General features: G+C 31.6%; 1 protein-coding gene across 1 annotated transcript in view; it reads right to left on the reverse strand.

Annotated features, from left to right (window-relative positions):
- Positions 1–17,500, reverse strand: part of LOC127834257 (delta and Notch-like epidermal growth factor-related receptor) — a 37,399-nt gene that overhangs the window by 9,167 nt on the left and 10,732 nt on the right. The window lies entirely within an intron of this gene.

Raw genomic sequence — 17,500 nt, forward strand, 5'->3', positions numbered from 1 at the left:
ATCTTGGTCGACACTTGATGCATATGCGTTAAGCTCATTTTTTTCAAGAGGAGACTAATTTTTGTCGAGTGCAAAGAGATCCTCTCTGATATGCTCAACTCCTCAAAATACTTTCTAGCTTTATAAAAAAGGACATTCTGAGATACAAGGGGCTCCCCGTTTCAGAGACTGGGTCTTACAATGCCCCGTTTAAAGAGTCTTTTACACTTCTACTCGCTTAAAAGGTTTGTGGAAAAACGAGTTTGTGTTTTTGTGTGCGCACCAATTATGTTTTTTGTATGACACAATATGCGTACAACACGTTAAAAATTGTCTTTATACCTTATACAAATATATTTTTCTTTAAGTAGATGAAACAATATTTAATCAAACGAATGTCCTGAAAGCAAAAAGTGACTTTTAACGACACATGGTTCCTAAAAGCGCAAAAGTTAATAGAACACTACAAACATTGCTTCAAAGAATTATATTTTCTTCAACTCTCGACATACGTTACCCGCAGTACTGAGGTATTCCAATATTTACTTTGGCTTAATCCTTGAATGTAATGAATATATATATATATATATATATATATATATATATATATATATATAAACCACTTCATACATATCTTATCAATACATCGTGCATATTTTTCTATAACAGGTTATCAAATCGTTTACAATTGATGGTAAGACCACGCCATTCCATGCCATGCGACTCCGTAAATGACCAACAAAATGCGCCACAATAACTGAATGTGCTAGACGTCTCAATTTTCTGTGGTCAATACGTACACTCAATATTGACTCCACCAAAGATCAGATTCCCGATGCTCTAACCTAAAGATCTAATTAAGTTAACTACTTGAGCATGGCCAAACGTACAATTCAAATATCAAGCATCATTCCTATCAAACCTTTGAAGATAACGTTTACAATAAACCTTTAGTTTAACATTAAAAATATGCCAAAATGTCTATTTTTATTTTTAAGCACAAAATCCTGGATATCAAATAGAAAATTTGAATCGAAATTTTCATTCAAGTGCAACATAAATTGAGATCTTCACTAGCAGCTTTGTGCCTATTGGCCCTGACCTTTGGCCCACGTACACGTTATCTTATATGCCTATATTCTTGATGTAATTAGTAGGTTCTCACGCGAGGGTTAGATGGAAGCAATGACACTTTTTTAAAATAGTAGATAAACATGAATTTTAGTGTGCAATTGTTGGCACTATATATACGCCATACAAGTTCGTTCCATGCACCTTATTACAAGGTTCGAGAGTTTATTTATTGCATATGACATAAATACATATACCTCTTTCATTTTATTCTCAGTTATCATGCAACTATAGGAAGTAATACAGCTGCTGCAAACCGAAAATTGACTGCCGCAGCTTATAATCGCTTCTACGAGGTGGTGCTGTGTATTTGAGAATAAAAACAATTAAAATTACATACTCGTAGAATATAATTCATGATATATTCATTTTCTAACACTTAAAATAGGTGTTTGAGACTGAAAATCAACCAACTCCTTCTCAACCTCTGATTTGACTTTGAACAACACAGTGCATTGAATAAACAATGCAGTAACTAGATCAAGTTAAATTTGACAAAGGGCAATTCTTTTACTGTGTCCCTGTAAAATTAAAAAAACTATTGAAGAAATAACACTCTGAAAATAGAAATAGTTGTAAAAAATGTGTTACAATAATTGGAGTTAATAAATTTGGCATTGTGTTTGTAATTTATCAAAACACATTTGTTGAAACAAAAACTATATTTTACATATGAAATAATAGCATTATTAATTATGATTAAAGGAATCATTTTGTAGCTTACATGTAAGGATATTTTTCACAGTTGTTCTTAGATTCAAGAGGAGTATCACAACATGTAGCTGGTTTTTGTTGTAAAAAGTCTTTGTATAATCAATTTTAGATCATGTTTAGTCTGATATATTTGGTTGTTGCCAAAACATATGTAATGAAAACCTAATCTTCCAACGGATTAGTTTGCAGAGAAATATTTTAACGACGCCTACAATAAAGACATAAAAGTATTCCGGGAACAATTTTGCCGAAGGAAATCTAATCTGAGTTCTGTGAGGAAAATACAATGGAATCTGTATTAACGCAATGTGCTTAAGGAAGAAATACAAATTGTACTTTACATGATCCTGTCAGAAATCAAGATGAGAATTACTGCAAACCTGCTGATCTGATATCGGCTCAGCAAAGTTAATATGATTTACTTTCATATAGCTCTAGGTCTTTTATTACCGAAAGAGTTTTTTTTACTAAAACATCAAACAATCACGATGTAACGTTTTAACATTTAACATTCGACACGTTTTTACTCAGTGGCTGACATGAAAAAGGCTTATATTTCTTGGTTGATTAGAGATCACTTTGTTATGGTAACATATTCCTATGGAATCAAGCGTGGCTTAAAAAAAGTGAGATCTTTCTGGTCAGAGAAGTGAACGAAAGATGTACAAGTTGTCTTATATTTTGATGCTATTTAACAAGGAAGTGGCTACTTTGAGACATTTGGAATATTAATACAAGCGGGGAACACTAAAACCCTGAAAAGATATAAGAACACTTTTGCTTTCATAAAAATAAATGAGCAATATTGCCTAACGTTTGTACATTTATAAATTTCACAACATAACAACGAATACACTATATACTATTTATTCTCTCTCATTGTTCAAAAATGAGAAATATCACTACTGTCATTTGCATTTTTAGTGTCTTTGCTTATAAATACGTTTCGCTTTATACAATGCATTTAATAACTAAATGAATAGCATTAACATTATTTAGGACGCTGTGAACTGTATATGATTGTGCAATAAACGTTGGAAGAAACAATAACCTTTTCTCTATTTCTCGTTACAGTGATCTAGGCCTGTATTAAACTGGCCCCAAATGCAAGCTACGTCCTCGTGTAAGCTATCTGCATACAAAGGGTGATTGCAATTGCATCTCAATTAAATTAGTGCAAACCTCTATTCTAGTGTTAGTAATAGTGAAATTGTAATTGAACTGACCGACCCTTAATACAACCCAATCTAGGTCTAGTTGCAAATTTTTATATATATATTTGTTAAGTAAAAGTTAAATAATTGAATGAAAATCAACTGTTGACACCACATGAATGCCTTTTCTAACCACCATTTTCCACTTTCTTGAAAACTTTGTTAAAAATAACAGCATAAAATACAAACTGAATGGCAGAAACTTAAAATATATTTTCAAACTATGCAAGGAGACGCGTTTACAAACTTCAAACTAATTATTATTGCCAAACGTTTTGTCGCAAATGCAAGAAATAAAAAGTAAACCATGTAAACGTTTTATTTTATTGCAAATGTTGTAGACCAATACCTTTTTGTCAATATTACATTAAGTCGAGTTTGTCACACGAATTCCTGAAGACAAAGCGTAAAAAATACAGGCAATCAATTATAAACACTGACAATGGAATCAGTTACCGTTAACCGGCACCGCTCAATTAGATAGGGAACGCGACAGAGTAATTGACAGAAAAGGCGTCTAATTGCTCATCAATTTAGACATCGCATATTCTAGGATCAATTAGTTTTATTAAAATAAAAATCAGCGGCATGAGTTACCGCTAGACATTCTGTCTTGTTTATCTATATATAGCGTTTGTTCGACGTAATACAAATGTTCACAATTAACATGTGTGGATGATTGAACGCGATCATTAAATATATAATATGAAAACACATGTGGAACACTGATCAATTGATAAAATATGCACTTTTGTTTCTTATACCAACACGACAAGATTAAATTCATATTAAGATCGTGTTTGTTATAGTCATTACTAGACATACGTGTGTACATTGGAGTATTGTTCAAATGCCTGTGCTCTTTTAATCATCATATTATATCTGAAATGTTTAATACTGCTGCAAACTGGACTTACATCGTCGCTTCCCATATATTGCACCTCAACGATGTGAATTGCAAGTTGAAAGAAAATGCAATAATCAATACAAAAGACAACATGAAACTTTTTCCGAACATCAAAATAGCAAGGACTTCAACATCGTAGGTGACACTCTTGTTTGACATATTCTGATAATATTTAAGGGTACCTAGTACAATCAAATACAATATGCATTCATTTCCAAGTTGTATTTTATGGACCAATATTTGGCTAATTTAAAACAAAAAAAATCTTAAATTTTCTTCAAACGCAAGCTCACTCTTTGCTCTTTAAAAGAATGTTAAGACCAGCTTAATCTTCCCTCTTTTCTTAGAAATTATAAAAGGCAGTGCATATAATGTTCTGGGCAAGAAGTCAGTATCGTTCCATATTTAAGAGAATTATATAACACAACATGCATGTTCAGCGGTTGCATGGATTGTTGCTTGACTTACTGGACAACATCATCACACGTTTCTAAGTAACGAGCAGCAATAATGCCACACATAGCTCATTTGTCTCAAATTTCTCATTATACGTCATATTTGTCTTTGGCCAAATGTCTATATAAACAAAATTGGATTAACAAAACATCACACCATTTCGGTCAGCGGCATTAGCGATTTCAGAACTAGTACTCTTATTCGCACTTAACAAAAGAAGTGTACATATAGTGTAAATATTTGTATAAGTGCAAATATGAATACACGTTCAGAGGCTACTAATGTCGCCGTAGAATTGAGTGAGAAAAACGAATGACAAAAATAGATAATATTTGTTCAATATGTTGGAATAACATACGAAACGCTTTCACATTGAGTTACAAATGAGGGGGTGAATTGATATTATGATAATGTACACTGTTGGAATTTCTCCAATATGTCCAATTTCTTTCCTTATTCCAACAGATCAAACAGATATACTATTTTTCTCATTCATTTCAGGTTGGATCATATTACTGAGGTAAAAACGTGAATTTTATAGTCGCTATTTATTTATCACTTCTAAGACATTGCAAAGTGTATAGGGACATACACTGAACACATAGAAGAGAAAATAATTGTGTGCAAGATAGCATTCAGCATTTTGGTATACTACAATCCAAAATAACAATGTCTACTATATCTTCAGCGACATTCGTTTTAACACATTAAATCTCGATTATTATATAGGTTATTTGGTTAATTACCTGCAGCGGAAAATAGTGAGTCCAGCAGTCAAGTAATTGTGAACTTATAATGGGTAAACTGCGTTTAGCAAACAATTCAAAACATGGACATTTAATAAAACGTGCGCACCATTTTTTCTCAAAGTTTGGACAAAAAAGGAACACAATATTACAAAATAAAAATGTTCATAAAATATTGGGAAATATGTATTGTTGTAAATGGAGTTTAAATAGTATATATGTTTCCGATCATATAAGATCAGAAATATGTAAATCATACGAGAAATATACATGGTGCTGGTTACGTTTAAGATCGAACTCAATCGGACAGCAGGAAAGGCATGAACAAAGATCTGGATGCAGCAAACAAATTTACCTGAAGGAAGTTATAATTCCTTTGCTCTGGTGCATGTTGAAGAATGTAGCAAATGAATTCTCATAAAATCGAATATAAATTGTTTTTTATTGCTTTGATTTTTTTATAACAATGCTATGGAGTTTACACCTGAGTGTTAGTTATTAGTTATAGGCTAAATGTGAAGGTCGACTTGTTATTCCTCCGAGCAAAACCCCAAATGCTTTAAATGGACCGCCCTAAGGCGGTGACTCCTGCTATAATCATTTAGATGTTTTATGTAATGTTGTATGTATTGTCCTGTATTATATATGCAAAGAGTCATATATATAAGCATTCTAAATTCTTGATTTTGCCAACAAATAATGTTTTCCAATTGTGGGTCTTCTCTAGACTCTTCTTTTCAATTATCTTTTAATAATTATTTCTTATTATGTTTTTTTATTTTTATATCAATGAAATATAAAATATTGTTTCACTATTTTGTTACGGTCGTGTCAAAAAGGTGCCGTTTAAGGCCCTATTATCAGTTTTGGGTACCCGACCTGTATAGGTGAAAAGACTGTGAGAAGACTGTGGGGTTTGATAATGCACATCATTGGTGTGTCATTTTGTTAATCTTGTTGAATCAAGAATTATCTTTACATTCATAAGAATTGAAAAAAGTTCAATCGACCAGAAAATTCCAATTGACCAACTTTGACTAATTTGCATTATTTTTAGAGATTGACCTACAAATTGCATGAACAGGTATACAATAGTGGGTATTAATAGCTTAAGACATTATTGACAACATGTCTGTTAAATTTATATTATCAATATTGTTTAATTAAGCATGGAATATTATTCAAAATTGGGGGTAAAGTTCAATCGATCAGTATTGACCAGGAATGACCACTTCGTGAGTATTGATCGGGGCGGTTTTAATCGATAAAAACCGCCGGTAAAAACCGGGGGCGGTCGATTGGTGCCAACCCTGGTTTTACTGGGAGGAATAACAAGTCGACCTTCACATTTAGACTATAATTAATAACTTACACTAAAGTGTTAACTTCATAGCATTGTTAATCAATTTTTACAGCAATAAAAAAGAATTATATTCTATATTATAAAAATTTATTTGCTGAATTGTAAAACATGCACCAGAGCAAAATAATGATAACTTCCTTCAAGTAAATTAGTTTGCTTGACCCAGATCTTTTTTCATGCCTTCCCTGCTGCCCGATTGCGTTCGATCTTAAACGTAACCAGCACCATGTACATTTTTTGTATGGTTTACATAAATCGGATTTAATTTGATCGGAGACATATACCCTATATAAACTTTATTAAGAACAAAACGTATTTATTAATATATTTTACGACGAATTATATTTTTTATTATTGTGTTCCTTTTTGTCCAAACTTTTATGCGCACGTTGTTTGAAATGTCCATGTTTTGAAATGTTTCCTGAAATCATTTTGCCCATGATTAGTTCAAAGTTATTTGACTTTTGGACTCATTATTTTCCGTTGCAGCTTATTATAACAAATAGCATTTATAATGATCGACATTAAATGTGTTAAATTGATTGTCGCTCATGATATAATAGACATTGTTAATTTGCCTTTTTAGAATACTCAAATGCTGAATACTGTCTTGCACACAATTATTTCCTCTCACATTTTTTCAGTGCCTGCCTCTATAAACTTTACAACGTCTTAGAAGTGATAAATAAGTAGCGACTATTAAATTCAAGTTTATTACTCAAGTAATATGATACAACCTGAAATGAATGCGAAAAAGAGTATATCTGTTCGATATGTTGGAATAAGGAAGGAAATTGGACGTGTTACATGCTTGCATACATATTGTACATTATCATAATATCAACTCACCCCCTCATTTGTAAATTTTGTCATTCTTTTCTCTTACTCAATTCTACGACGACATTAGGAGCCCCTGGATGTGTATTCTCTTTTGCATTTATACAAATACTTACACTTTATGAACACTTCTTCTGTTAAGTGCGAATAAGAAGTTCAGAGACCACTAATGTCGCTGACCGGAATGGTGTGATGTTTTGTTAAGCCACTTTTGTCTATACAGACATTTGGCCAAAGACAAATGTGACGTATAATGAGAAATTTGAGACAAATGAGCTATTTGTGACATAAATTATGCACGTTACTGAGAAGCGTGTAATGATGTTGTCACGAAAGTATTGCACCAATTCATGCTACCGCTAAACATGCATTTCGTGTTTATATAATTGTCTTCAATATTGAAAGGTACTGATTCCGTTTACTTCTTGTCCAGAACATTATATTCACCGCATTTTATGTTTTCTCAGAAAAGAAGGAACATTAATCTGTCCTCATTTACTAACGATTCGTTCTGTCCTCATTTACTAACGATCCGTTCTGTCCTCATTTACTAACGATCCGTACAGTCCTCATTTACTAACGATCCGTTCTGTCCTCATTTACTAACGATCCGTTCTGTCCTCAGATACTAACGATCCGTTCTGTCCTCATATACTAACGACCCGTTATGTCCTCATTTACTAACGATCCGTTCTGTCCTCATTTACTAACGATCTGTGGTCTTAACAATCTGTAGAAGAGCAACGAGTGACATTATGTTCGAAACAAATGTGAGATTGTTTTGTATGTTTTAAATTATACAAATGTTGGTCCATAAATGAAAATTTGAAATAAATATTTATTGTTTTATTAAATGTTCTAGGTGCCCTTTAATATTATCCGAATATGTCAACACGATTGTCACCTTAGATGTGGCAGTCATTGCTGTTTTTATGTTCGGAAATAGTTTCATGTTGTCTTTTGTATTTATTATTTTATGGTCGTTCAACTTGCAATTCACATCGTTTAAGTGCAATTTATGGGAAACAACAAAGTCCATTTTGCAGCAGTATTAAAGAGTTCCGACAAAATTTGATACAAAGAGCACAGGCATTTGAACAATAGCCCAATGTACAAACTTATATCTAGTAATGACTTAACACAATCTTACTATAATATTGATCTTTTTGTGTTGGTATAAGAAAAAAAAGTGTATACATATCATATCAATTGACAAGTGTTCCACGGGTACTTTCATATTATACATTTCATGCTCGCGTTCAATCATCCACACATGTTAACTGTGAACATTCGTATTAGACATGTATAAATTCAAACAAAAAGTGAAGTACATACAGGTTTTTTTTTCTCTTAAACTTCAAGATTCTTACTTCATTTTATTTCTAAGTTACCGTGGAAATGACCTAAACCATCCCATCCTAGCTAAAAAGCTAAAATTACAAACAGCAATACGATTCTGAGAACAAATCCTTGTTTTAAACATACGATCCAACTGGAAAAAAGTTTTGGGTGCGTTTCAATATATTCGTTCCAAATTCTCCATTAACTCTTTTACGTTATTGCATCGTGCGTCAATGTGTAGTACAATCACGGTGTTATTATAGTGTATGTGTTGTTTTTTTACAAATGTTTGAATCATAAATATGATAAAGTCTAGACCACACTATAGTTTTTTTTCTCTGAATAATCATCAAAGTGCCAAATTTTCCTTCGTCAGGATACTGCTTTTCACCATGTGCTACGCTTTCAGGCACGAATTGTTTCAATAAAAATTTACAAATGTATGAAATTTGAACATTCTATTTATATGTCCCATCTCGATTTGTTTGTTCAATCGTAAAGAAAAAGTGTAATATGATCAGTACTCTGTGTAAAATGGGGTTTAATGATCTGCGTAAAGTGTCGTCCCAGATTAGCCGGTACAGTCCATACAGGCTAATCAAGAACGACGCTTTCCGCCTAAATTTGATGTGTGCTAAGAGGAGACTTTTTTAAACGAAACATGTCATAAGAGCGGAAAGTGTCGTCCCTGATTAGCCTGTAATGACTGCATATAAATAAATTAATAAATAAATAAAATTAACTTTAAACTTTCCGAATAAATTGAAGCATTTGAAAATGATCGTAATTTTACTGTAAACAATATATATATATATATATATATATATATATATATATATATATATATATATATATATATATATATACATACATATAATGCAAAAGAAGTTATATTATCCTAGATTTAATTATGGAAAAGTTAAACACAAAAAATATCCGCTTCAAATTACTCATTTAACATGAACTATACTGAATCATTGTCGTTTTGGTCTAAGAAAAGATCGTGTATTCCTAATTCGTATGACTTGCAATAGAGCGAATCATCCCTTTAAAGTCGAAAGGAAATGTTTTGTTGCAGACGTTTGCTGACAAGTTCCGATATCGGTATATTTTTCCACTGTAAATGTGTTTATATGGTTGCATGGATGGCAAAGACATTTTATTTCTATCTTCCTTAGGTCTTGTGTTATGAACCTGCCTAAGGCGTTATTCGTTAATAATAAAAGCAAATTTGGTGGCTTTTTGCGTTTCATTCAAATTTCTAAAACAGTTAATAACGAACAACTAAAATGTTCCTCACCTGAGAATCGTTGTTTTATAATTACCAAATGAAGCATGTAGATTTTTCAGGAGGTTTGGTGATAAACTGCAAACATTAATGACTGGCCAATATAATTATTTCAAACTACGGTTTATTTGCATTCTAGATATAGCACCAGGGTATTGTTATTTCGCCTTTTGAGGAAACTAAACTAGCTGAATGTTGTATTGAAGACACTTATCTTGTTCAAGGCTTACAACAATGTCTGTCTCTCACAATTAATAATGTCTGTGCCTACACGCCGATAATCTATCAGTGTTATCTGTATGTTTGCATCTGTATGGTACTGGCATTAAATACTCTGACCGAAAGTATTGTCGTGAAACATATTTCATAGCAACAAAGAGCAACTTGTCCGTTTTTGCTGTTATTTGTTATGTGTTAATTTTCCAAATAAAGAAAAGAAAGTTAGTTATCTTAGTACACATATGTAGCTTGGTTACTTCTAGCTTTGCATGCAACATATACAAAAGAAATATACTATTTTATCTTTCCCGAGAGGAAAGTATTAAGTAAGTAAAATAAAATTATGAAAACAATGCAACCTGTGACCACCTATGTCATGACAAGAATGTTTGGTTTTAGCCTTTGTTGACTAGAGAAATTGTATCACAGATATAAATGTGGGTCCCTTTGGCATGGGTAATTGGGTGTTTTATGTCCTGTCAATTACTGAGTCGCGTGCAATGATGTGGTTGTACAGCATCTGATGAAGCTTTCCAGGCCTTTACTTACTAATTCCGCTGTCAACGTGTTTATATAATTGCATGGGTGACGGGAAACATTAACGTTCTACGTCTTCAGAACTTCGTATTATACGCTTAAATTGTTAAATGTTGAACGAATACATTTCAATTTAAAAACATTAGAATTGTAACATAATTATGTTCAGGGCACTCCGTTTGAAGGTCTGAATGGGATTTAAACGAGAGATATGTGTGATGAATACGTTCAACTTAGCCGTGGGTCCACATCTTATATGCAAATGTATTTGGTGTTGTTTCTCAATATATAAACATGCATATTAATAATGCTTCTGTATATTACCAATGCTGTAGAAATGCATTCTAAACCGTATAGAGATGCTAATAAGTGTATCTAACCCGTAAAGGTCTGATGTTCCTTTTAGCCTGTGTTGACTCTATAGAACACATTTTGCTTTTATAACAGTTGTCAATGGAAATTGATCACTTCATCCTGTTGTGACTATTGCCGTTTTGAATAGGAAAGTAAATTGCACTGTGTACAGATTTCTAGTAATTTTCATCGTAATTTGATAGATCAATAAATTGATACCGGTTAATGTACACTTCTTTACAACACTTGAATATGTGTTATAACAATCCTTGATACAAGTTACACATGATTGTAAAACTATTAAAATGCGTTTCACTTTTGTTTTACTTAACATAGATCATTATTTCATTAAACAAAAGATTCAGAGCAGCACCGCATTGTGTTTTAGTTAAATTATTCAGAAAATTAATTTACGTTACTTTAATTTCAAGATAACGAGCGTGTCAACGCATGTTATTTAGCATAGGCTAAAAACAAATTTAAATAGAAAATTAAGAGTTTTTTTATTTCAAGAAAATTGTGAGTGATCTACAAACGGGGTAAAATTTCTGAATTAAAAACGGCGCAGAAATATTTCGAAAATGAATACAACTATTCAATAGTAACAAAGAAGACACGCGTGTGTTTAAATTTACAGATAGGGTATTACATTATATACGTTGAGGCAATATATAATTATATTTACTCACACATAGGTTTTCATTTTAACACTTTCACCTACATTTGTTGTTTTAATAAATTATAAACATGTTCTAATTTTAGTTTAAATGCCATTTATTTAAAACAAAAAATACAGAAAATATGAGGTTGTTCAATGTGTTTATATAATGAAGAAATAAAATACGTTTGTTATCTTGCAAACAGATTTTTTTTAAATAGCATACACATGTAGTTTTAATTTTAAATTATAATATGTTTAAATATCATGCAACGTAAATTAGGCATTCAAATACAACACAGTTATTCAAGCATCTAATGCAGACCAGCGTTGTGTCGCTGACCAGAGTGATTCGTATGCCATTTAAGTCATGATTGTTCAAAAACATATGTTGATAATACAAAAAGGGAGAAAAGACGTTTGTGATTAGACATCTGTTTGAAGAAAAAATGGAACGTGCATTTTATACAAATATATAATTCAAAGGTTCATATTCAGGTAAAGTTGATGGGATTTTGTTTTAAAGCGGCATACATTTAGTGTGTTGTTGTTTCTTGCAACTCCAGAACTGAAATAGTTGCGCCTAATCCACATCTCTCTGATAACAACGAACATGTCTTACAAAAAAACATTTCAGGGAATTATGTCTTGCTAATGTCGAAAGATCTTAAGGTTTAACCCCCATTGACTATACATAAAGGAATAATGAAACTCCACTATCATTATCAGAATTCTAAACATAGTTGTTTCAAAAAAGGTTACCGCTGATGGAATAAATAATTTGTAGAATATTTCCCCAGGCTTTCAAGTGCAATCGCTTTGAATAATATGGTCGTACAATGCCTAATGATGAGTTACAAATCACCGAGTCCGTTTTTCATAATTGTGAAAAAGTTAATGCTATTCATTTTCTTACCAGATCAACAAAAAAAATAATCTCTCACTTGTAATGCGTTAACCGTTTCGCTGATATCCTCAATCCTTAAAAAATAATTCAATTGTTTCGGTAGCAAATACTAACATTTCAATAGAGGTAAAGTGTTAATTGTGTAGATTAAAAAAGGCAGTAAATAACAATAAAAAGTTCAATCTTTGATACATTAATTTCTGATTTTCAAAACGATTAACAAATATAAATTGCAGACGCATAATGAAACATTGAATGAATAAATTGTGCTCGAGTTTATGTTCATAAAACTTGGTAAATTTCTCTCAAAGTTGCCAAAAATCTTCTATATCCAAGTTCTTTTCAAACAATAGCAATTGTGCAAGCATGGTTTGTTTCTTGCACACTTTCGTGCATATGCTACATTTATTCAATGGTGACCCTTTTTCTATCAGAAAACAATTTGGAACCCTCATAGTATCACAAACATAAGTACATTTTAGGCAAGCAAGAATACTTTCCCGTCGGTAATTGATATTTTTCAGAAACTACATTACTGTTACATCATTACCGTTTCATTTGTGATTAGGCCACACCGAATTGAAGATGTAGTCTAATTTGTTTTAACCTAAAATAAATAAATATTGTTAAATGCTCTCCACCCTCTCCCATCTATACAATAATACAAACAGTAAACAACAAAGAATGCAATCAATTACATGATCTTAATCTATTTCTCAGAGAGCATTTGAAACGTGTGTGTTTTTATAAAAGCAATTATTAACAATTGCAATCGTCCCATGTGTTTAAAGGGACACATTTATGGACACATTAACAAGCCTGTCTAACACCACAGATGAATACTTGTGCAAATCGTTTTAATTGTAATTCAAAGTAGTTTTCTTAAACAACTAAATAATGTTAGTCTGAAGTTTTTTTCATACAGTCGTTTTATAAATGATGGCGTTGGAAAATGTTTGTTTAAACCACAAAAAGAATGTAATTGGCGGAAATGATGCGCAAATTATAACAACACATACAATGAGACTTCACATATTTGTTGGGGTCCGTTGTCTCTAGAGTTATATATTTTTTGTCAGAGATATCAATTGCCGATGGAAAAGCATTCTTGTTTGCCTATAATAAACAATGTTTTTGATACTATGAAGGTTCATAATTGGTTTCTGATAGAAAAATGGCCCCCATTGCATATATGTAATATATGTAAAATATGCCATTGCATATATGTAATATATGCATGAAAGTACGCAAGAAACAAACGATACTTGACAAATCACTGTTTTTTTTTTCTTCAAAGAACTATCATAAAGCAAATTTAAGGCAACTTTCAGGGAAATTTAAAAAACTTTATGAACATGAACTCGAACAAAATTTATCGATTCAATGTTTCATTATGCGTAAGTAATTTAAAATTGTTATTCGTTTTGAAAATCAGAAATTAAACTATAAATGATTTTTTTATTGTTATTTACTGGCTTATTTAAGCTTCACAATCAATACTTTACCGCTATTGAAATGTTAATATTTGCTTCTGAAGCATTATTTTCTAATGAGGTCAGCAAAACGGTAAACGCATTTCAAGCGGGAGATGAAGTGTGTTGTTGCTTAGGTAAGGAAATAACTTGCATTAACTGTTGCACAATTTAAAAAAACGGACTCGGTGATTTATAACTCATCATAAGGCATAAGATGACCATATTATTCAAAGCCATTAACACTTGACAGCCTGTGGAATTATTTGACAAATTATTGATTCCAGCAGAGGTAACCTTTTTTGAAGCAACTATGTTTAGAATGCCACATCCAATGTTGGAGCTTCATTATTTAGAGTCGATGAGGGTTAATCCTACTATAAGACCTCTTTCGACATTGGCAAGACATCATTCTCCGGTATTACATGTTCGATGTAATCCGAATGATGTGGATGAGGGGCAACTATTTCAATCCTGGAGTTGCAAAAAAAACAAAAACACACTTATTGTATGACTTAAACACAAATTAAAACAAAATCTCATCCACTTAACCTGAAAAGGAACCTTAATAAATATATTTTTTATAAGAGGCACGTTCCATTTCTTCTTACAACAGAAGTCTAACCACAAGCTTTTTATTTCTGTTTTCGTATTATAAACATATTTTTTTACAAATATGACAAATTGCATATTTAAAACTCTGATCAAAAACGCAATGCGTGTCTGTAATAGATGCTCGCATATTTCTTCTTTATTTGAATGTCTAATAAACATTGCATAAGATTTAAACATCTCTATATATACACATTACACACATTATATATATATATATATATATATATATATATATATATATATATATATATATATATATATATATATATATATATATATATATATATATATATATATATATATATATATCTTAAAAATTCAAACTACAGGTTATGCTATTTGAAAAAATAAATCTGCAAGATAACAAACGTATGTTATTTTTTCGTTGAATATACACATTGAACCTCCACTTATTTTCTTTATTTGTTGTTTTAAATAAATGGCATGGAAACTAAATTTAGAACACAAGGCTAAAGGCTAAGTTGACCGTATTTACACAAATCCTCATTTAAATCCCATTTAGACCTTCAAACGGAGTGCCCTGCACATACTTGTTTTGCAATTCTAATGTATTTCACCCGAATTGTATTCATTCAACATACACAATTTAAGCTTATAATACGATGTTCTGGAGACGTAGAACGTTAATGTTTCCCGTTACCCATGTAATTATATAAACACGTTGACAGCGGAATTAGTAAGTGAAGGCCTGGAAAGCTTCATCAGATGTTGTACGACCACATCATTCCACGCGACTCAGTAATTGACAGGACATAAAACACCCAATTATCCATACCAAAGGAACACACATTATCTGTGATACAATTTCTCTAGAGTCAACAAAGGCTAAAACAAAACGTTCTTGTCATGCCATGTTTGGTCACATATTGCATTGTTTTATTAATTGTATTTAACTTACCTCATATTTTCCTCTCGGGAAAGATAAAATATAATATTCCGTGTGTATATGGTGCATGCAAAGCTAGAAGTAACCACGCTACATCTGTGTATTAAGATACCTCACTTTCATTTATCTGTTTGGCGAATTAACACATAACAAATAACAGCAAAATGGACAGGTTGCTCTTTGCTGCTATGAATTAGGTTTCACAATAATATTTTCTGTCAGAGTATTTAATGCAAGTATACACTGCATGCCACTCCAACCATACTGATGCATACATACAGATGCCAATGATAGTTTATCGGCATGTAGGCACAGACATTATGAATTGTTCGAGGCAGACAATGTTGTACGCCTTGAAAAAAATGTTTTCAATACATCATTCAGCTAGTTAATTTTCCTCAAAAGGCGAAATAACAAAAAGTGTCGCTATATCTAGAAAGAAAAGAAATCGTGGTTTGAAATAATTATTTTGGCCACTTATTCATGGTTGTTTTTTATCCCCACCCCGGCCGAAAAACCTATATGCTGAATTTTGGTAATAATAAAGCAATGCTTCTTAGGTGAGGAACATTTTGGTTGTCCTGTATAAACTGTTAAAGAAATTTGTATGAAACGCGGAAAGCCGCAAATTTTACTTTTTTATTAACGAATATCGCCATAGGCACGTTTATAATACGTGACCTAAGGACGATAGAAATAAAATGTCTTTGCCACCCATGCAACCATATAAACACACCAACAGTGGAATAATATATCGATGAACTGGAACTTGTCAGCAAGTGTTCTACAATACCTTTTTTTCATCATGACTTTAAAGGGATAAATCGCTCTATTGCAAATCGAGCGTTAGGAATAAACGCTCGTTTCTCAGAGCAAAACAACAAGGATTAAGTATAGTTAAAGTTAAATGAGTGAATATTTAATATTGCATAATGACTTTGTTTATTTCTGCCATCTTTTCATGCCATACTTTTTGCAGTATGTTTCATCATTATTTTTTATTATCCGAAAAAAAGAAAGTATCAAGATGTTTTTTTATTAATTAATTAATTTATTTTATATGTATTCTATTTATATCGTATTTCATTTCTATTAAGTAATCTGATGTCATATTGAAACGCACAATTCGTAACAAAAATCATGAACCATGACAACATAATGGTTTGCGTGCATGTTTCAGAAAATAAACAGCAACTCACATTGCATATCTTAAATATATAATAGCTAATAATCCAAAAACATGATGTAAGCAAATGAATGCTACGAATTTGCATATAAGAGCTTTGATAAATTAGAAATAATAGTTGTCTTTATTTATATTAATTAATTTTGGTTTTAACAGTTTTATTTGATCATATTATGATATGATTAAAAACCAACAAAAACAGAATACCAATCGTAAATATGTGTTATGCTTGCATAAATACACAAAGATTTAATAACTGTTTGCACGTTTATGTGCGATACAAAATACAATATTAAATTGTTTAGCCATATTGTATGTTTTTTCCATTTTTAATTTTCAATCTGTTATTCCTTTAAATGATGATCATCTGACACATGGCACTAGTCTTTTCATATTTTGTATTTCACTTTAAATATATAATATTTTAGTTAAATAACGACACACTTGACACAATATTCGGACAATATGAGCCCTTATTGTACTGGAATTTTAGTGCAACCGGAGACATAACGCTTATCCTACTAAGATTATATCTTAGAATTATATTAAATTATATGCTGGCAGCATTTGTATTGAAACATAAAAGCGACAATTGTCTGCAAAAGGCAATAAAGTATTTCAATAGATTGATCAGCATGAAACAGGGGAACTATTTGTATTGGACTTATC

This window comes from Dreissena polymorpha, chromosome 6, assembly GCF_020536995.1.
Source record: "Dreissena polymorpha isolate Duluth1 chromosome 6, UMN_Dpol_1.0, whole genome shotgun sequence".
In the NCBI taxonomy this organism is placed as follows: domain Eukaryota; kingdom Metazoa; phylum Mollusca; class Bivalvia; order Myida; family Dreissenidae; genus Dreissena; species Dreissena polymorpha.